This window comes from Bubalus kerabau, chromosome 4, assembly GCF_029407905.1.
Source record: "Bubalus kerabau isolate K-KA32 ecotype Philippines breed swamp buffalo chromosome 4, PCC_UOA_SB_1v2, whole genome shotgun sequence".
Classification (NCBI taxonomy): Eukaryota; Metazoa; Chordata; class Mammalia; order Artiodactyla; family Bovidae; genus Bubalus; species Bubalus kerabau.
Genome location: NC_073627.1, coordinates 139421266 through 139442644, shown reverse-complemented (window position 1 = coordinate 139442644; position 21379 = coordinate 139421266).

Here is a 21379-nt window from a genome sequence, read left to right as displayed (position 1 = left end):
GTCAGTCAGTCAATAAAATGTCACTTTCATAAAAGTGACTAGTTTCAGGAACAAGCTATAACTCAGGAGAAATGTACAATTTATAAATTGGGGTAAATAATAGTCCATTCCTCAAAGTTTTGTTGGAAGAATCAAATGAGTTTCACCAGGGCTGCACACAGTAAACTCTCAGGAAAATCTTGCTCTATTATCTCTATTGGGTATTTTTTTTTTTAAAGATTTTTTTGATGTGACCATTTTTAAAGTCTTTATTGAATTTGTTACAATATTGCTTCTGGTTTATGTTTTGGATTTTTGGCCATGAAGCATGTGGGATCTTAGCTCATTGACCAGGGATTGAACCTACATCTACTACATTGGAAGACCAAGTCTTGACCACTGGGCCTCTATCAGTTTTCAAGCTAAGGAGTTGGTTCTCTGTTTTCCTCCAACATGACTAATTGATTATTTTTTCAATTGATTTATTATATGATTATAAACACCTAGTTTTAAATATAATTTTATGGGCTTCAATCTCTTGTATTTCTTATTATTATTGATGCTCAATGGTAAGAACATACCATGTACCTGAAAATATAAATCTAGAATAACCAATGTCAAGACTTATTCTAGTAAAACTACTGTAAAGAGAAACAAAAAAATCTTTTGGATGTCTAAATAGAAGAGATGTTTAAGGAGAAAAGTTAGATTATCATCAGACTTTTCAATGGTGATCTTTCATACCTAAAGAAAATGGAATAATGAAGATATTCAAGGAAAGAAAATGTGAGATAAGGATTTTAACAGAAACTGACTTTCATTTATAAAGGACACAAACTGTAATTAACATGCATGAACTAAAGAAATATTGTTTCCATGAGCTTTTCTTGAGGAATCTACTAGAGAATATTCTAAATGAAAATGAGTAGGGCGATGTCAATGATGAGCGAGCATGAAGTTACCTATAGAAATAAGATTAAATGAAGATTAAAAGAGAGAACAGTATGTAACAGCTATATGCTCTGATATTGTTAAAAAATTACTTAAAAAATGGGAGCAGAATGGAGTTGCTGCTGCTAAGTCACTTCAGTCGTGTCCGACTCTGTGCGACCCCATAGACGGCAGCTCACCAGGCTCCCCCGTCCCTGGGATTCTCCAGGCAAGAACACTGGAGTGGGTTGCCCTTTCCTTCTCCAATGCATGAAAGTGAAAAGTGAAAGTGAAGTCGCTCAGTCGTGTCCGACCCTCAGTGACCCCATGGACTGCAGCCTTCCAGGCTCCTCCATCCATGGGATTTTCCAGGCAAGAGTACTGGAGTGGGGTGCCATTGCCTTCTCCGCAGAATGGAGTAAACATATGCAAAATTTTTAATTGGTTTAAGTGATTAAAATTGCTATATTAGTATCACTTTTTAAAGATTGTTGTTTGTATAATGAGGGATAGAGCAAAAAGGAATTGTGGGTTATTTTAGTTCTGTCATGTTCTGTGCCTTGAGAATTAAGATTCTCAGTGTGGAAAAAATGCAGAAGTAACATAGGACTGGGTAAAGGAAATTCTTCTAGTATTTATTTAAAAAGGAAATATGAATATGTAATCATGAGGCATCTTATCTTATCAAATAATCTCCCTGCTTCTCTTTCCTCTTATCTCTATTTTAGTTCTTGTTACTGAACTCAGGTCCTGCTGTTCATTCTCAAAAATCAATGCCCAAGAATCAGTGGTTGGAGAACAACTTTTGATCAGAATGTTGGCAATCTGGGCAGATGGTGAACTCAGTGTCCCCCCAAACTATCTCCGAAGATTCTGCTCAGCTGTGAAATTTTTTAAAGGGAAAAAGGGAAGTAGTCTCAGTTAATCCTTGAGATGGGGGTCAGAGTCATCACCATCGCTCACTGGGTGCAGGCTTGTTGACTTCTTGTGATCTTTCCTTAGAGGTTATCTTTTGCATGCAGGGTGCTTGTGAGATTACTGAAGGGAAAGCTAGGAAAGAGATCTGGTCATCTGTAAAGCACTGGTCTTTCATTTTTACTTCTTTGATCTATGGAAAGAACCAATAGTTTAGGAACGATATTGTGTAATCAGAAGATACGAAAGGTGTACAAGGGCCAGAGATGAATAGAGCATGGGGGTGCCTGATTTAAGGTTCCTGTCAAAACAAAGGGGTCTCCTGCAGAGAGCTCCATCCTGGAAAGAGGTCTTATAAATCCCCACTTGTCAGAACATCATTCCATTTCTATTAGATTATGGACGAAGGTTCGTCTTCTGTAACTTCTTCATGCTGACATAGGGTGTCATGTTCTTAGAGTGGAAGATTTTGACATGTGTCTGTAGTAGCTCTTTGCTGACAGTTGTACTTGCCTGTTCATGTATATGGGCAGAACTGTCTTCAATTATTTTGATGCTTGAAAAGTAAGTATACATTATTATGAACAACAGTGTTAATCCCATTCTCATTTTAAATTTATTTTTCTTACCTATACTTAAATTGGGTACTCTAGTGCAATATTGAATAAATAGTAGCAGGTATAGCAATTGAGTTTTATTCTTAGTTATGAATCCCTATAGTATTATTATAGATTTTTTTTAATCAGGTGAGGCAGTTTATCTTTACTTTGCTAATGGCTTAAAAATTTTAAAAATATCAGTGTTGAATTTTATCAGCCTTTTACATAAATCATGTATTCACTGCTTTCACATTTTTGAAATAGAAAACCATATCAATCCTGTTCTCTTAAGGCCAGTTTTTGGAACTGTGCTAGTCACAGACTCAGTACTGCTCAAAATGGAAGAGTTTGTCATGGCTGCAGTCTGGTCATCAATCAGTTAGCTTTTTCCCCTCTTGTGGTAGTTATAGTACCTGTAAAACAACTCAGAAATGTACATTAGACATGGGATCTTTGACTCTATTGTCCTAATCATTAGCTACTTGAGCTTGCTCTTCTGTGACTCAGGGAGGCCCGGGAGACCAGCTTTTCTGGCAGGGGACATCATGGGGGCTTTGTACTTCATGGGGGGATGGTGTCCCACAAGGCACCACTTCTCAGTTCCACTCTGTGCTCTGAAAAGGCCCATAAAACAATGTCCAGCCCAGTTTCAGTGAGTATCCCTAGCTTACCTTGATTGTTGTCTTGAAACACTATTTTCCACTGAATTGTCTGTTTCTAGGTGGAAACAGGAAATAAAAGGGATGAGACTGGAACATCTTGTCATAACAAATAACAAACAAGCTATCGAAGACACTAGATTCATATAAAAATGACCCAGGAAGAAAATTGCAGAGTCTTCTGCTGGCAAAATTTGGTCCAATATGTCTACAGTTTCTTCAGTATTTTATTAGGAAAGTATTCATAGATACAGCAATGTATATACACCTTTCCTCCTATCCCTAGATTCTACTGTTAACCTTTTACTCTACTGGTTTTATCACACATCTATCCAGCTACCCAGGCCCCATTCCATTTTAATGTATCTTGTTTTAGATGCATTTTAAAGCAAATTGTAGCTATTAGTAACCTTCTAAATACTCCAGCATGAAAATACCCACTTTCAAAATGTAAATCTGGAAATCAAACACAAAGTTGACCCTGGTGATAGGCTAAGAGCACTGAGGTAGAGCTAAAAAGCAAAGAAAAAGGAAATCTAACAAAGACAGAAATTAAAGGCAGCTGGAAAGAAGTTCTTAATTTTGACGGTTTTGTCTGGGGCCATTCATGGGTGGATGGATTTTTTCCTCTCCCAATCTAAGCCATTCATCTTCACACATTTCTCCCTCTGCTGTCTGTGACTTTAGTGCTTTTGGTTCTTTTGCATAATTGAGTAGGAAATTCTCCATATTGTATTTTCACCTAGGGTAAAGTAGTTGCTTTTAGGTTAGGCTTTGAGCTTATAAAAGTGGAAGGAAAGATAACTAGTAAGTTATTCATTGAGACCCATTAGTTCACTTAGGGACGTAGAAGTCACCAACTTCGTCTTCCACAGTCCAGAAACTTAGCATCACTTGGAGCCCATTTGAGCTTATTGCTTTTTAACCAAAGAAACTTGGAACATGCTGCTACCCCTGCCTGGTGTCGAGGAAAAAATTAATCAATTGATCTAAGAAAGAAATGGAAAATTTCCAGTTTTTTAAGGAATCTCCACACTGTTCTCCATAGTGGCTGTACTAGTTTGCATTCCCACCAACAGTGCAAGAGGGTTCCCTTTTCTCCACACCCTCTCCAGCATTTATTGCTTGTAGACTTTTGGATCGCAGCCATTCTGACTGGCGTGAAATGGTACCTCATAGTGGTTTTGATTTGCATTTCTCTGATAATGAGTGATGTTGAGTATCTTTTCATGTGTTTGTTAGCCATCTGGATGTCTTCTTGGGAGAAATGTCTATTTAGTTCTTTGGCCCATTTTTTGATTGGGTCATTTATTTTTCTGGAGTTGAGCTGTAGGAGTTGCTTGTATATTTTTGAGATTAGTTGTTTGTCAGTTGCTTCATTTGCTATTATATTCTCCCATTCTGAAGGCTGCCTTTTCACCTTGCTAATAGTTTCCTTTGTTGTGCAGAAGCTTTTAAGTTTAATTAGGTCCCATTTGTTTATTTTTGCTTTTATTTCCAATATTGAATCAGTTCTAATGAGGTGGATGAAACTGGAACCTATTATACAGAGTGAAGTAAGCCAGAAAGAAAAACACCAATACAGTATACTAACGCATATATATGGAATTTAGAAAGATGGTAACAATAACCCTGTGTACGAGACAGCAAAAGAGGCACTGATGTATAGATCAGTCTTATGGACTCTGTGGGAGAGGGAGAGGGTGGGGAGATTTGGGAGAATGGCATTGAAACATATATAATATCATGTATGAAACGAGTCGCCAGTCCACGTTCGATGCACGATACTGGATGCTTGGGGCTGGTGCTTGGGACGACCCAGAGGGAGGGTATGGGGAGGGAGGAGGGAGGAGAGTTCAGGATGGGGAACACAGGTATACCTGTGGCGGATTCATTTTGATATTTGGCAAAACTAATACAATATTGTAAAGTTTAAAAAAAAAAAAAAAGAAATGGAAAATTTTATTCAAGCCAAATTGTGGATTAGAATCCAGGAATCACCTCTCAGAAAGCTCTGAGAACTGTTTCCCCCTGTTTAAGGTAAAAAAGCTCAGTTGTATAAATTTTTGAGACAAATGACTTAGATAGTTTGCACAACCAAGGTTTGTAGGTACAAAGTGGAGGTCATTATGGTGTCTTATCAGATCAGGAAGGAATGCTATTTTTGAAGGAGCTGTCTTGTTGGTGCTGGGAGAATATTGCTATTTCTGGTTGAGCAGGTATTTCTGCCCATGGGGAGGTTTGGTTGATGAGATTTTACACAATGCCAATTTTTTTCTTGTCTTGCCATAAAATATGAATTTTATTTCACACTGGAAAGCCCCCTCTCCCACTGCAAAGTGTGTATATTTGTACAAAACTATGTATATGTCAGTTATATATATTGTGCATTATGATGGTTTAGTCATTAAGTCGTATCAGATTCTTTGTGACCTCATGGACTGTAACCCACCAAGCTCCTCTATCCATGAGATTTTCTAGGCAAGAATACTGGAGTGGGCTGCCATTTCTTTCTCAGGGGATCTTCCCCATCCAGGGATTGAACCTGGGTCTCCTGCACTGCAGGCAGATTCTTTACCAACTAAGCCACCAGGGAAGCCGCAAGGAGAATTATAAACAACTTCAAATTGAGGTTTATTTGCAATAGTTTGCAAGAGATTAAAATGTGCATTATATATATACATATTTATATGTATAATATTCTCTATATATGTTCTCATGTTTAAATATAATACACATATATATATTTATTTACATACATGCGCACACTCACCACATGAATCAACTGTCTGTGTACTTAAGCCATTTTCCATAACAGCAATAGCTCAGGAGAGACAGCAGTCAATTCATTCCTATATATCTCCTTACAGATGTAGGTTCTTCTATTTTCATTGTTGCTTTGATCAAATGGGAAAATGATTTTGGGAAAATGCTTTCTTAAGAACTCAGTGAAAAGCCAGACAGAATGCTGAAACACCGGCATTAACCACAGTATAGAGGAAGTTTCAATTTATAAGGGATGTCTAAAATTTGTAAGGCTAAATTATGTACTGTAATCTATGGACCTGCCTGTGTACATCAGTCATGACTGAAATCTTTCATTAAGAGCTAGGCACCAGCTTCTGGAGAACAGCAGGTTTCTGGCACTTTAAAAAGCTTGAACATACTTATTATTGAAGATAAAGATATTATCTACTATGATAGAAGCTGTGGACTTACTCTTAGACCAGTCTTAAACCTTTTATCATTATTGGCATTTGCTCATGGGGTACAGAATATTTTGACTTCACCATTTTAATGCAAACATTTTAGTTGCCATTATGACGCAGATAATATTCTAAGACAGTAGTAAATGATATTAAATCAATTTAATTTTGTGGCTTCTTTTTTAAAAGAGCAGTTAAACCATTTCCAATTTTCCCATTTTCATTTTTATTTTAGAAAGTTAATTTTATCAAAATCAATTCTTTTTGATTGATGAATTTTAAGATGAATTTTTGGTTCATTAATCACATATTAGTTATCCAGGCTTTTTGCCACTGGGGGATTTCTTTGGTGAGAATAATTCCCTCTAAGTCCAATACTCTTTCATCAATTTTTATGGCTTTAAATGCATCAAAAATATACCATTCTTCAGTTTTTTTAATTCAATTTTAATACATATTTTTTGTGTTTATGTCTCTTGTAAATGAATTAGGTATGAGATTGACTTACAGCTAGGTTTATATTAGCAATCTAAGACAAAACTGGGAGTGATTTTGTGATGGAGAGGGAGAAAAACACACACAAAGAGATATGAGGGAGAGGTGTGGGAAGAAAAAAGAAAGCGTAACAGTAGGAGCAGAGGAGGAGAAAAAGGGAGATATGAAAGAAATTATTTTGGTGTATTGAGTGCTAAGCCACAGATATGAATGTGATACACATGGAGAGTAAGCTATTCAAAATGTCCCTGGGGTGTTTTACATGCTTTACCTGTCAATGCAAATCATTTTTGTAAAGACGTTTTTGGACAAAGCTTCTTCATTCACAGAAGCTTGGAATCAAGGTTTGCCCTTCTTGGTTTAGGAGCAAATTTATTTCCCTAGTGTGGAATCCTTTTCTGTTCCCGAGAGACAGGAGAAAAAACAACACTGCACAATTCATTATAAGTAACTCAGGAAAAAAGTAAACATTTTAATCAATTGAAAACCATTGCAAATAAGTCTTAATTTTAAGTTGCTTTTAATTCTCCTTGGGGCTTGCTGGGTGGCTCAGTGATAAAGAATCTGCCTGCAATGCAGGAGACGTGGGTTTGATCCCTGTGTCAGGAAGGTACCCTGGAGAAGGGCATGGCAACCCATTCCAGTATTCTTGCCTGGAAAATCCCAAGGACAGAGGAGTCTGGTGGGCTATAGTCCATGGGGTCACAAAGAGTCTGACGTGACCTAGCAATTAAACAACAACATAATTCTCCTTACTTTTTCTGATGGGGGGAGAGAGGATAGAAGAAATATCTTTAAGCTCTGTAGCATATTTTATGGGTGGGGCACTTTGAACTGCCTCCCTTCCCCCCTCCCCCCTTTACTGGGCTCACCTGCATTTTTGCTAGAAAATCATCTGAAATCTTATGGTGTGTTGAAAATATCATGCCACGATCTGGACCTAAGGTAAGTGGTTTCTCCCTTACAGGTTCTAACTTCCTCATGTGTGCAAAAGGGAGTTAAACTGTGAGGTTTTCTAGGTCTGGTATTACAAGTTTGCTGTCTTTGAGATGTTTATATACACCCCTTTGGACATTTTGTAAATGATGAGAGAACAGTACCAACACAGCTTTGCTCTTCTGCATACAGTCTGGTGACTGGAATGCTTTCCCTATTGAGCAGCTGCCAGACTTTTCTTCCATTATTGACCCCAGCTTGTGTTAGGTCAGGGGCAGGGACTCGGCTCAGGCTGACCCTGGTTAATGGGAACCCAGTGTAATTACATTAGCTCAGTAGGGAGTTTTGAAAATTACATTAGCTCATCCAACAAAAGTGAATCTGCCAATAATTTATATGATGGATTTGCAATTAGAATATAGAGGTCTTTCTTCTTCTTTTTTGTGCTTTTAAATAAAGAAACAAAAAGAAAAACCACCTAAAAGAAATGAAAATTTCAAAGCATCTTACAGGTTATGTTTTAATAAAATTTCATTCTTTAGCTATTAGTTTGTGTCCCTAAGTGAAGGATATTTTACAATGATTTTTAATTGGTTGTTTTGTATAATCTACTATGAGTTTTTGGTAAAGATCACAAATAAATAAGCTTGAATAGTTATTAAAAAATTTGTCAGAGCTAAAGACTTCAGGAATACTGCTTTGATAAAAAGTTCAGAGGAATATTTCATTGCTGGGTCTTTACAACTGAGGTTGTGTGAAGTGCTTAGCACCTAGATTTGGGAGCCTTTAACTCTGTCTTTGAATAGGGAAGTGGTAAGTGAAAGTGAAAGTCACTCGGTCACGTCCGACTCTTTGAGACCCCGTGGACTATACAGTCCGTGGAATTCTCCAGGCCAGTATACTGAAGTGGGTAGCCTTTCCCTTCTCCAGGGGATCTTCCCAACCCAGGGATCAAACCCAGGTCTCCTACATTGCAGGCGGATTCTTTACCATCTGAGCCACAAGGGAAGTCCAGGGAAGTGGTAAAGATAGACCAAAAAGGTAAATAGGCATTTATTTGCATAGTCGGATTTGCCTAGGTAGCAACCATGAATCAAGTATAAATTTTACATCAAATATGGTGCTAAATGTTTTACATGCATTATATTAAGAACCTATGGAATATGCATTATTTATATTTCATTTCATAGGTGAAAAACTGAAGTTCACATTCTTTAAGCAGCTTGCCCATATCTCATAACTAATAGATTGAGCAAAACTTCAGAGCCTCGAGCATTGTTCTCAACTCAAGCCTTAGATAGAAAAATCACCTATGAGCCCAAAAATAACATCCACATCAACAACAGCAATAACAATTAAGACACTGAGTCAGAATCCTTGGGAGAGGGGCCATTTTAAAAAGGACATTTAAGAAATTGCACAGGTAATTCTGATGCAGCCAGTACTGAGACATGTCATTGAGGATCAGTATGGGCATTGTGGGCAGGTCCTAGTTTTGAAAAAGTCCTAGCGTGTTGCTAGCAATGGTAAAACAAGGGAGCTTTCAGTGGCCTTCAGGAGATATGGCATACTTGTCTTCTTGTGGTAAACAATTACCAGCGATGTGTATGTAAACTAAAAGTTAGTCATTGCACTCAGAAGACTTGGCAAACACCTTTCACCCTAGGTTTACTGGAAGAATTGGAGTTCTTTTTTCCACCAAGAAGAAAGATAAGGTACTGAAACTAGAACACTGAAATTCCATGAAAGGAGAGAGAGGCTCTTTCCAAGTAGGGTGAGTTGCAATCACCTAGGGAAGAGAAAATAACATCAGCTCTGAAAAAGTGTGCAGTTGTAAATGGAGCAAGATGTTGGAGGCAGCGTGATGGAGCTGGAGAACGGAGAAATGGGATTGAGATGCTGTATCTGAAACACAGACAGACTTACTCTTGTTGCTCTCAGGAGACACAGACATCGACACCTGAGGATGAGGGTTGTATCTAATTCTGTGCTTATGCTTGAAGAGGAGCATGAAAGAACTGGATGATGTTTTGAAAGAAAGGAACTTTAAAAAATTAAAAAAAACTAATTTTATAAATTTTCTGAAGGAATTTGGATTACCCCTTATCTCAGAATGGGGAACAGAAGATTTACATGGGTGACTTCTAAAATCTTTTAAAATATTCAAAGATACCATGTGGAGGATGGAGCTGGTAAATTCTGTCTTACTCCAAGGAGTACAGCTGAAACCAATGGAGTAGAAGTCAGAAGGAGACACAGGTTATTTGAATATAAGAAAATATTCTCTAACAGCCAGAAATAGCCAGCTTAGTTATGAGATACAAGTGGGCAGGTAGGGCTGGACAACTGTATTATTATTGAAGCTACTGAGTACATTTGAACATTGGTTGTACAGGTAGATCAGATAGCATTTACTGTCTTCTTTAACATGTTCTGTAACCTCTGACAAGCCCTGGAAGAGGAATGCTCAGTTCCAGGTAGTTCAAGCATGTGTTCTTCTTGTCTTATGTTGTTCCTCATGGCTCATACGTATATATAGCAAATAACAAAATTATTGGGTTGGCCAAAAATTCATTTGTCCAACTCTTTGTGACCCCATGAACTGCAGCACGCCAGGCCTCCCTGTCCATCACCAACTCCTGAAGTTTACCCAAACTCATGTCCATTGAGTTGGTGACGCCATCCAACCATCTCATCCTCTGTTGTCCACTGACGAGATGGTTGGATGGCATCACTGACTTGATGGACATGAGTTTGAGCAAGCTCTGGCAGTTGATGATGGACAGGGGGACCTGGCACGTTGCAGTCCATGGGGTCGCAAAGAATCTGACATGACTGAGCAACTGAACTGAACTGATCCAGAATAAGGAACTAAAACTCAACAAAACAACAACCACCAAAAACAAAACAAAACAAAAAAAACACACTAACTTCAAAACTGGATTAAAAAAGGTATTTCTTCAAGGAAGATACACAAATAACCAATAAGCAGAAGAAAATATACTCCTATGCTCCACATTGGTAGTCATTAGGAAAATGAAAATCAAAACTGCAATTAGATGCCACTTCACAGTCATTAGGATGTCTGTAATAAAAAATAATATATTATAAATTAATAACAAGTATAGGTATGGATAATGTTGACAGTTATGCAACACTGTGAATGTATTGAATTATACACCTATGTTAAATGGTGTAAATGTTAAAATATACACCTAGGTTAAAATGATATATGCTAGGTATATTTTACCACAATAATAAGATTGTTTAGAAAGAAAGACACATAGCAGAGTGATGATAATAGATGCAACTTATTGAAGAGGATGATAAATTCTGCCAGACACTATGCTCTTAAAAAAGAATAAGGGGAATTCCTGGCAGTCCAGTGATTAGGACTCCATGTGCTCACTGCCAAAGTCCATCCCCACACCCCAGTTCAATTCCTGGTTGGGGAACTAAGATCCCACAAGACATGTGGCAAAAAAAAAAAAAAAAAAAAAAGAAAAGAAAAAGAAAGAAAAAACAGCAAAATATCTTAAGGCAGGACTTCAAAGACATTCTGGGGTCATTTGGATTATATAGCTCTATTTTTCAGACTGTTGCTAACATAATTGGTTCAGACATTCTGTCTTTATACAATGTTTACAATCTTGGTCCAAAGCACCTTTGGGCTGTTTAAGAGAGAATACCAAGAATAATAGGGGTAGTGACTACAGTAATAAAATTTTAAGGATATAAATACATAATGTAATTATGTAATTTTATACTTGAAGAACTGGCTGTGGCAGTCACATTTAGCCTGGACATTTTATTGGTGATAAAATTGAGGCACAAACAAATGTTTATTATTTGTTTAAGGTCAAAGAGTTATTTCTACCAGAGTCATGTTTCCTGACTTTTAATTCAGAGGCTCCTCTACTTTGTCACACTAATGTAATCTTTATTTATTCAGACACAATAAATACAATGATTTAGAGAGTTTAAGAGCCATATGGTTATTTGGCAACGTAAAACTCATAACTTGAAAATTCTGAATGATACTTAAAAATGAGCTAGCACTAATTTCAAAGAGCCCAGCTCATCCATAAAAGTATATTGGACCAGAAGAAAGGCTGTCATAGTTGTAAGTACTCTATTTCAGGAAGTCATCTGACCACTTTCCAGTTATCTCTGACTCCTGTTGCTCCTTGATCCTAGCTTTCCTAATTAATCAATCATGTCCTCATTTTGGTTCTAGGCACTGTTTATCTAAACTCTGTGATTCAGTTCAGTTCAGTTCAGTAGCTCAGTCATGTCTGACTCTTTGTGATCCTATGGACAGCAGTAAGCCAGGCCTTCCTGTCCATCACCATCTCCTGGAGTCTACCCAAACTCATGTCCATTGAGTCAGTGATGCCATCCAACCATCTCATCCTCTGTCGTCCCCTTCTCCTTCTTCCTTCAATCTTTCCCAGCATCAGGGTCTTTTCAAATGAGTCAGCTCTTCGCATCAGATGGCCAAAGTATTAGAGTTTCAGCTTCAACATTAGGCCTTCCAAAGAACACTCAGGATTGATTTCCTTTAGGATGGACTGGTTGGATCTCCTTGCAGTCCAAGGGACTTCTAAGAGTCTTCTCCAACACTTCAATTCAAAAGCATCAATTCTTCGGAGCTCAGCTTTCTTTATGGTCCAACTCTCACATCCATACATGACTACTGGAAAAACCATAGCCTTGACTAGATGGACCTTTGTTGGCAAAGTAATGTCTCTGCTTTTTAATATGCTGTCTAGGTCAGTCATAACTTTCCTGCCAAGGAGTAAGTGTCTTTTAATTTCATGGCTGCAATCACCATCTGCAGTGATTTTGGAACCCCCCCAAATTAAATCTCTCATTATTTCCATTGTTTCCTCATCTGTTTGCCATTTATTTGCTATTTATTCTGGATACTAGTCCCTTATTAGATATCTGATGTGCAATTATTTTCACTCTTTCAGTACTTTGTCTTTTCATTCTTAATAGTGTCTGTTGATGAATGAAACTTCTCAGTTTTGATAAAGTGGATTATGCTTTGCCAAATTCAATGTCATGAAGATTTTCCCCAGTGTTTTCTTTTGAGAATTTTGTAGATTTAGCTCTTACATTTAGATTTTTGGTCCATTTTGAGTAAATATTTCTGTATGGTATCAGGTAAGAGTCCAACTTCATTGTTTGTTTGTTTTTTTTCCTGGCATGTGAATATCCAGTTTTCCTAGAATCATCTATTGTCCTAGGACCATTTATTTCTCCTTTGAATGGCCTTGGCATACTTGTTGAAAATCAACTGATCGTATATGTGTGAGTTTACTTTTGGATTTTCTATTCAATTCCATTGATTCCTATGTCTCCACTTATGCCTGTACCATACTGTTTTAGTCACTGTAGCTTTGTAGATAGTTTTAAACTCAGGAGATGTGAGTCCACCAACTTTATTCTTCTTTTTCAAGGTTGTTTTGGTGATTCATGGTCCCTTGCAATTCCATATGATTTTGAGGATTGACTCTTAAAATTTTCACGAGAACTGCACTGAATCTGTAGATCACTTTGGTTAACGTTGATATCTTAATAATATCAACTCCTCTTATCCATGAGTGCAAAATGTCTTTCCATTTGTTTAGATCTTTAAGTTCTTGCAGCAATGCTTTCTAGTTTTCAGTGTACAAGTCTTTTACCTCCTTTGTTAGATTTATTCCTAAGTATTTCTTTTTGATGTTGTTTTTAATGGAGCTGTTTTCTTAATTTCCTTTTCAGATTGTTCATTACTGAAAACAGAAACAAAACTGACTTTTCTTAGTGAAATATTATGAGATATTATGCCATATTTATTATATATTTCCTCTATTTGATGTGTTTTCTTTACTTTTTTTTGATGTTTCTTTCTGAATGTTTAAAGGCTTTGTTTTTATTCTACACATTATTTTTCCTATGCTGACATCAGTCCTCTTTTCCTTATTTAGGCTTCTATTATTTGGCTTTCAGTTTTAAGACCAGAATACTGGAGTGGGTAGCCATTCCCTTCTCCAGAGGATCTTCCTAACCCAGGGATGAAACCCAGATCTCCCACATTGCTGGCAGATTCTTTACCATCTAAGCCATCAGGGAAGCCTCTTTAAATAATATAAGCTAATTCTCACTGATAATCTAGGGATAATAGCTGAGATGATTGTGCTCTTTTTTATTCTCCCATTATTTTAGTGCATCACTTCTATTTTTTTTCTTTACATTATACAAGAGTTAAATGTTATCCTTTCACTTGTCCTTTACATTTGTTTTTATCTTAGATATCCAGGTAAATATATTAAAATTTTGTTATTATTCCTTGCTACAATATTCTCAAATTCTTGCTTTAATAAAACTTGACATCTAGAATATTCCCCAGGAAATGTTTTTTTATTTCTTTAAATCTTTTCTGAGTTTTTAAACCTGTCAACTGTGCGGTTTTTTTTTTCTTTTAACTTTGATATTTAAAGAAATATTTAACTATGTCTAAAACTATCTCACACTTTTCTCCTTGACATTTAAAAACACTTTTTCAAGGTGTGTGATAACAAGATAATTTTATTTCTTTTGTAACTTGGTCTGTTACCTGAAGGCTCAGACTATATTTTTATTTATCTTCAAAGTCTAATAATTTCTAGTACGTACATAGCTGTCAACCATATCAGACCTATTTTTCCAATTCCATCCTTAAGTATTTTGTACTTTTGTTTTATTTTCCATGACTGTTTTCTTCATCTCCTCATTTGGATGGTCATTTCTGTTAATCATTTCAATTCTTATATTTTGAATATTTGAGTCAGGGATTTTTAAAATTTGAAAATGCTTTTTAAAAGCTGTTTAGTTTATGTTGGAGTGTTTTTTTTAAACAGTTTTCCTCACTGTACTATTGAATGGTTGCTTTTCAAGGGGAGACTTTACATTAGCTGCAATATTTTTATTCTCATTTTCTTCATAGACTGGTTTTGTAAGTATGCAGTTTTCTGTCATCTTTCCCTTCATCTTTGAATGTTGCATTTTTCCAAATCAGCATTAATAGGTATATGTTGGCAGGAATTAGAGGTTTCATTGTGCTCTGGGTTTCTTATATCAAAGTTACTTTATTTTGTTAGTAAAGTGCAGTTTCTTGAATTGGTGATAATTCTTATGATTCAGTATGTTTTCTCATTTTGTGATTCTGATAAATGTCAATAATTTCAATTGTCATTTTCTTCCTTTTCTTTACCTTTAAGCCTCCAAGGGATGCTTCTCCAGCCCAAGCCACTCTTCCCTTCCACAGAAATAATTTCTTCCCAAGCTTGCTTCTACTCCAATGCATTTAAAGTCATTTTCTTACAAAGGTAATTACAGAGACATGGTATTAAATGCAGTGTGTAATCTTCAAACAGGTAGACATTGTCATTGGGCAATTGTCAAAACTTGATGATGGACTGTAGATTATTGAATAGTATAGTATAGTGTATCAAAGTTAAATCTCTTGAGTTTGAAAGCTGTAATGTGTTTATCTATGATAATTTTTTTCTTAAGAGATATACACTGAAGTACCAGGTAAAGGGGCATGATGTCTCCAACTTCCTTTCAAATAATTCAGAGAAAATAATATTCATATATAATATATTCATGTATATATTATACTTATATATAATATTATTCACACACATACTTATTTTATATATTTATATATATATAATATTGATTTATATATTTATATATAAATTATATTTATATTTATATAATTTTATATATTTATATATATAATAATGTCAATATGTGGGATTTATATATATTTATATATAATATATATATTATATAATTTATATTAATAATATAAATTATAATATTTATTTATATAAATAAATTTATATATTTTTATATATTTATCTATATAATAATATTGATATATATTCATATGTGGGATTACCTGATGGCTCAGCAGGTAAGGAATCTGCCTGCAATACAGGAGACACAAGAGACACAGATTCGATCCCCAGGTCAGGGAGATTCCCCTGGAGAAGAAAATGGCAACTCACCCCAGTATTCTTGCCTGGAAAACCCCATGGACAGAGGAGCCTGATGGGCTACAGTCTAAAGGATCACAAAGAGCTAGACATGACTGAGTGACTAAGCACACATACACATATTCATATATATTAATATTAATCTACCTAAAGGCAAACAATTAATTAATTTGGAAAAGTGTCATGATTACTCCTTGTATTCTTTCCGTAATATTTCTTAAAGCTTGTATTGAAAAAAAAAAGTTATAAATAAGAAGGGTCTTCCTTTCAATTTTTTAGTAAAGAGATCCATGAAGTAACAGAGCTGTTTTAATTTTATTTTTTTTTACTTCTTTTTCCCAAGCTTTATTGAAATATAATTGACATATAGCATTGTGTAAGTTTCAGTTGTACAATATGATGATTTGATACACATATGTATTGCAAAATGATTACCATAATAAAGTTAGACAATACATTTTTCACCTCTCCAGATTACTGTTTCATTGTGTTGTATAGTGAGAACCTTTAAGCTCTATTCTCATCACATGTTACAATATTATAGTTACTTCTGATACAGTTACTTCTACATTGCTAAAATATCTTTTTCTACTATTTCTGTGTGTGTAAATTTGGATGTCAAACCTGTGTGAAGCACAGGTTCAACATTAAGAATTGCTAAGAATTGTTCAACTTTGAGAATTGTTAAGAAGTTTATTTTCCTACCCAGAGTCCAGAGAAACTTTCTCTATGCTCAGGTCATAGAGCTATTTTTAGTATTTCATCACTCGTGGTGGAATTCTTCACTCAACATTTACAATATTTGTTTTTAAAACTCATAATCCCCTAATCTCTTTTGCTTGCAGAAGCCCCTGCAGTCATAAATGAGTGAGAAACTTAAGTGGTTATTTTGATGAATTACTGGGATCTGGAGGCAACATTCTCAGAGGGTCTCACACACTTTTGTGGGCTTCACCTCCATGAACTCCACCAGGTTTTCCTCCTGAAAACCTAAGGTAAAGCTCCTCAAAACTCTGGCTAGGAGAAAGTGAAAGAAAGTGTTAGCTGCTCAGTCAAGTCTGACCCTTTGAAACCCCGTGGACTGTAGCTCACCAGGCTCCTCTGTCCATGGAATTTCCCAGGCATGAATACTGGAGTTGCCATTCCCTTCTCCAGGGGCTCTTCCTGACCCAGGGATCAAACCTGGTCTCCTGCACTGCAGGCAGATTCTTTCATCTGAGCCACCACTGCCTTCATAACAAATGCCTTCTCTCCAGAGGAAGAGACTTTGCCAGTCTTAGCTGGGGAAGGATGTTCTTGCCACTCTTGAACCCTCTACCATTCCTGTATCACCTAAAGGTGGTAAATACATAGCAAACAGGGATCAGAGCTTTAAAGAAATAGACTTGAAATATTGTAGCCTGAGAAACTAATGGGGAAGAAAAAAAGCTCTGTCACTGGAGAGTCACTTGTAAAGGCCAAAGACCAGAGACAGAGTCCTGCAAAACTAATACAGTTATGTAAAGTCTAAAAATAAAATAAAATTAAAAAAAAAAAAAAAAGCTGACATTTAATTATAAGATGACAGAACGCTTCTCTTCCCCCATACCTTATCATCACACTAACAGAATTCTGGTATTACAGTGAATTACCATGGAAGAGCCCCAAGGCATAGATTCTCCCCAAAGAGAAGTACCTAAGGAAGCCCAAAGTCAACAGGGGGGACAAAAACAAAGACATTAAGAAACCTGATGCCTCTGGCTATGGAAAACATTAAATACAGCCAAGGTCCTTGCCAAGTTAATATAAATCCTCATGTCAAAGGCCTAGTTACCTCAGTTCCTATTACCTAATACATCAAGTCCAGCTTTCAACAGAAAATTACAATATTTGCCCAAGGCAAGAAAAACAGTCTCAAGAGACAAAGTAATCATTGGAATCAGACAGGTCACAGAGATGTTGTAATTATCAAAAAGGACATTTAAAATAACTCTGATTAATTTGTTAAAGACTCTAAAAGTGAAAAATAGACAAGCTGTAACAACAAATGTGTAATGGAAAAGCAAATGGAAACTAAGGAAAAAGCAAATGTTAGATCAAAAACACTGTAATACAATTGAAAGTATTTGATGAGCCATCAGTAGACTCAACACAACTGAAGAAAGAATTAATGATCTTAAAACTAGATCTATAGAAACTTCCCAAACTAAAATTCAAAGAGAATGAAGAATGAAGAAAAAATAGAATATCTAAGAAATGTGGGACAATTTCAAAAGGTGTAATTTTTGCTTGATTGAAATACCAGAAAGAGAACAAAGACAAGATGAAGCAGAAGAAATATTTGAATTAATTATGGCTGTAAGCTTTCCAAAGTATAGATGACAAAGCAGAGATTTGGGAAGCAGAGAGTAGACTATGCAAGATAAATACCAAAAGTTAACCACATCTAAGCATGTCACATACAAACTGCAGGAAGGAATAACAAAAGGATACTCTGGAAAGAAACCAGGAGGGAAAGTCATTTCACCTGTAGCAAGGATAAGAATCATACCAAACTTCTTTTCAGAAACTATGCAAGTTAGAAGGGAGTCGTGTGAAATATAAGTGTTGAGAGAGGGAATTCTATATTCAACAACATTATCTTTCAAAGTGAAGAGGAAAAAAAAGACCCTATCAGAAAAATAACAACAACAACAAAAACTAAGAGAATTTATCAGCAGCAGACCTCTACTGCAAGAAGTGTTAAAAGTTCTTCAAATAGAGGAAAATGATACAGGATGAAAAATTGGATGTACATAATAAAAAGCATCAGAGAAGAAATAAAGGTAAAATAATAATTTTACTTTTCTATTCTCTCTTGATCTAAAAGATAATTATTTATTTAAATAAATGAGTAACAGTTTATTAGGGGATTTACATCATATTGATGAATGAAAACAGTTTCACAAGAGACAGGAAGAAGGAATTTGGATTCCTCCCTATATGTGTACTCCATGAGAGGTCATATAATGTTATGTGGAGGTGAACTTAGATTAGCCAAAAATTTTTATTAGTAACTCTATAGCATCACTAGCAATGGCTAAAAAAGAGAGGCATAAGTACATGCTAAGAGAAGGGGTAAAATGGAATCATAAAATGCTTATTTAAAATCAGAGAAGTCAGAAAAAGAAGTAGGAAAAAAGAAACAGAACAAATGTGATGAACGGAAAATGGTTACAAACACGGTAGATATCAAGCCAACTATATCAGTAATTGCACTAAATGTGAATGTTATGACACACAATTCAAAATACAGAAAAAATTGAATCTATATAAAAAAGAGCATTGGAGAAATAAAGATAAAACAAATGCTTTCAATTTTCATATTCTCCATTGATCTAAAAGTGTAGCTATAAAGGAGCCATTTACATATAGTATACAAGAAATTCACTTAACTGTAAAGACAGGTTAAAAAGTAAATGGAGTGAAGAAGATATATCACTTTAGTGAAAGCTGGAGTAGCTATGTTAGTTTCAGAGGAAGTAGATGTCAGGGCTAGGAAGATAATCAGGGAAACAGAGAAGCATTACATAGTGATAAAGAAATCAATTTTCCAAGAAGACAAATCAATCCTAAGTGTTTATGTAACTAACAAAACAACATTAAAATATGTGAGGCAAAAAGTGAAGGAAATGAAAGGAGAAATAGACAAATCCACTATTGTTAGATAATTCAACATTCTTTGATTAGTGATTGAAGGAACAAATAGCTTGAAAATCAGTAAGGAGACAAATGACCTGAACAGCACTATCAATCAAAATTGACCTAGTTGACATTTATAGATTACTTCATCAAATAATGGGAGAATAGACTTTTTTCTCAAACTCTTATGGAAGACTCACCAAGATAGACTATATTCTGGGCCTTAAAAGATTACAAATTTAAAAGAATAGAAATCATACAAAGTGGTTTTCATACTACAAAGGAATTAAACTGAAAGAAATTTCCAGAATAGTTGTAAATTGAACAACATATTTTTATACAACCATTGACCAAAGAAAAAGTCTCAAAATATAAATACATTTTTAGTAAAGCAAAATAAAAAAAATCAAGATTTGTAGGATGTAGCTAAAGCAATACTTAGAAATTTATAATAATTATATCAAATATATATATTAGAAAATAAGGCAGATTTAAATTCAGTGACTTAATCTTCCACCTTAGGAAACTAGAGAAAGAAATATACAGCAAGCAGAAAAAGATGTAATAAAAATTAGAGCGGAAGTCAGTGAAATGGAAAATAGGAAAACAATAACAATAATCTGTTGTATCAAAACTGGTTATTCAAAAAAGAATCAGTAAAACAATAACTTATAGCCAGGTTAATGAGGGAGAAGACTCTACACATGGACATCACCAGATGGTCAACACAGATCAGATTGATTGTATTCTTTGCAGCCAAAGATGGAGAAGCTCTATACAGTTAACAAAAACAAGACCAGGAACTGACTGTGGCTCAGATCATGAACTCCTTATTGCCAAATTCAGACTTAAATTGAAGAAAGTAGGGAAAACCACTAGACCATTCAGGTATGACCTAAACCAAATCCCTTATGATTATACAGTGGAAGTGACAAATAGATTTAAGGGACTAGATCTGATAGATAGAGTGCCTGATGAACTATGGACTGAGGTTCGTGACATTGTACAGGAGACAGGGATCAAGACCATCCTCATGGAAAAGAAATGCAAAAAAGCAAAATGGGTGTCTGGGGAGGCCTTACAAATAGCTGTGAAAAGAAGTGAAGTGAAAAGCAAAGGAGAAAAGGAAAGATATAAGCATCTGAATGCAGAGTTCCAAAGAATAGCAAGAAGAGATGATAAAGCCTTCCTCAGCGAACAATGCAAAGAAATAGAGGAAAACAACAGACTGGGAAAGACTAGAGATCTCTTCAAGAAAATTAGAGATACCAAGGGAACATTTCATGCAAAGATGGGCTCGATAAAGGACAAAAATGGTATGGACCTAACAGAAACAGAAGATATTAAGAAGAGGTGGCAAGAATACACAGAAAAACTGTACAAAAAAGATCTTCACAACTAAGATAATCACAATGGTGTGATCATTCACCTAGATCCAGACATCCTGGAATGTGAAGTCAAATGGGCCTTAGAAAGCATCACTACGAACAAAGCTAGTGGAGGTGATGGCATTCCAGTTGAGCTATTTCAAATCCTGAAAGATGATGCTGTGAAAGTGCTGCACTCAATACGCCAGAAAGTTTGGAAAACTCAGCAGTGGCCACAGGACTGGAAAAGGTCAGTTTTCATTCCAGTGCCAAAGAAAGGCAATGCCAAAGCATGCTCAAACTACCGCACAATTGCACTCATCTCACACGCTTGTCAAGTAATGCTCAAAATTCTCCAAGCCAGGCTTCAGCAATATGCAAACCATGAACTTCCTGATGTTCAAGCTGGTTTTAGAAAAGGCAGAGGAACCAGAGATCAAATTGCCAACATCCGCTGGATCATCGAAAAAGCAAGAGAGTTCCAGAAAAACATCTATTTCTGCTTTATTGATTATGCCAAAGCCTTTGACTGTGTGGATCACAATAGACTATGGAAAATTCGGGGAGAGATGGGAATACCAGACCACCTGACCTGCCTCT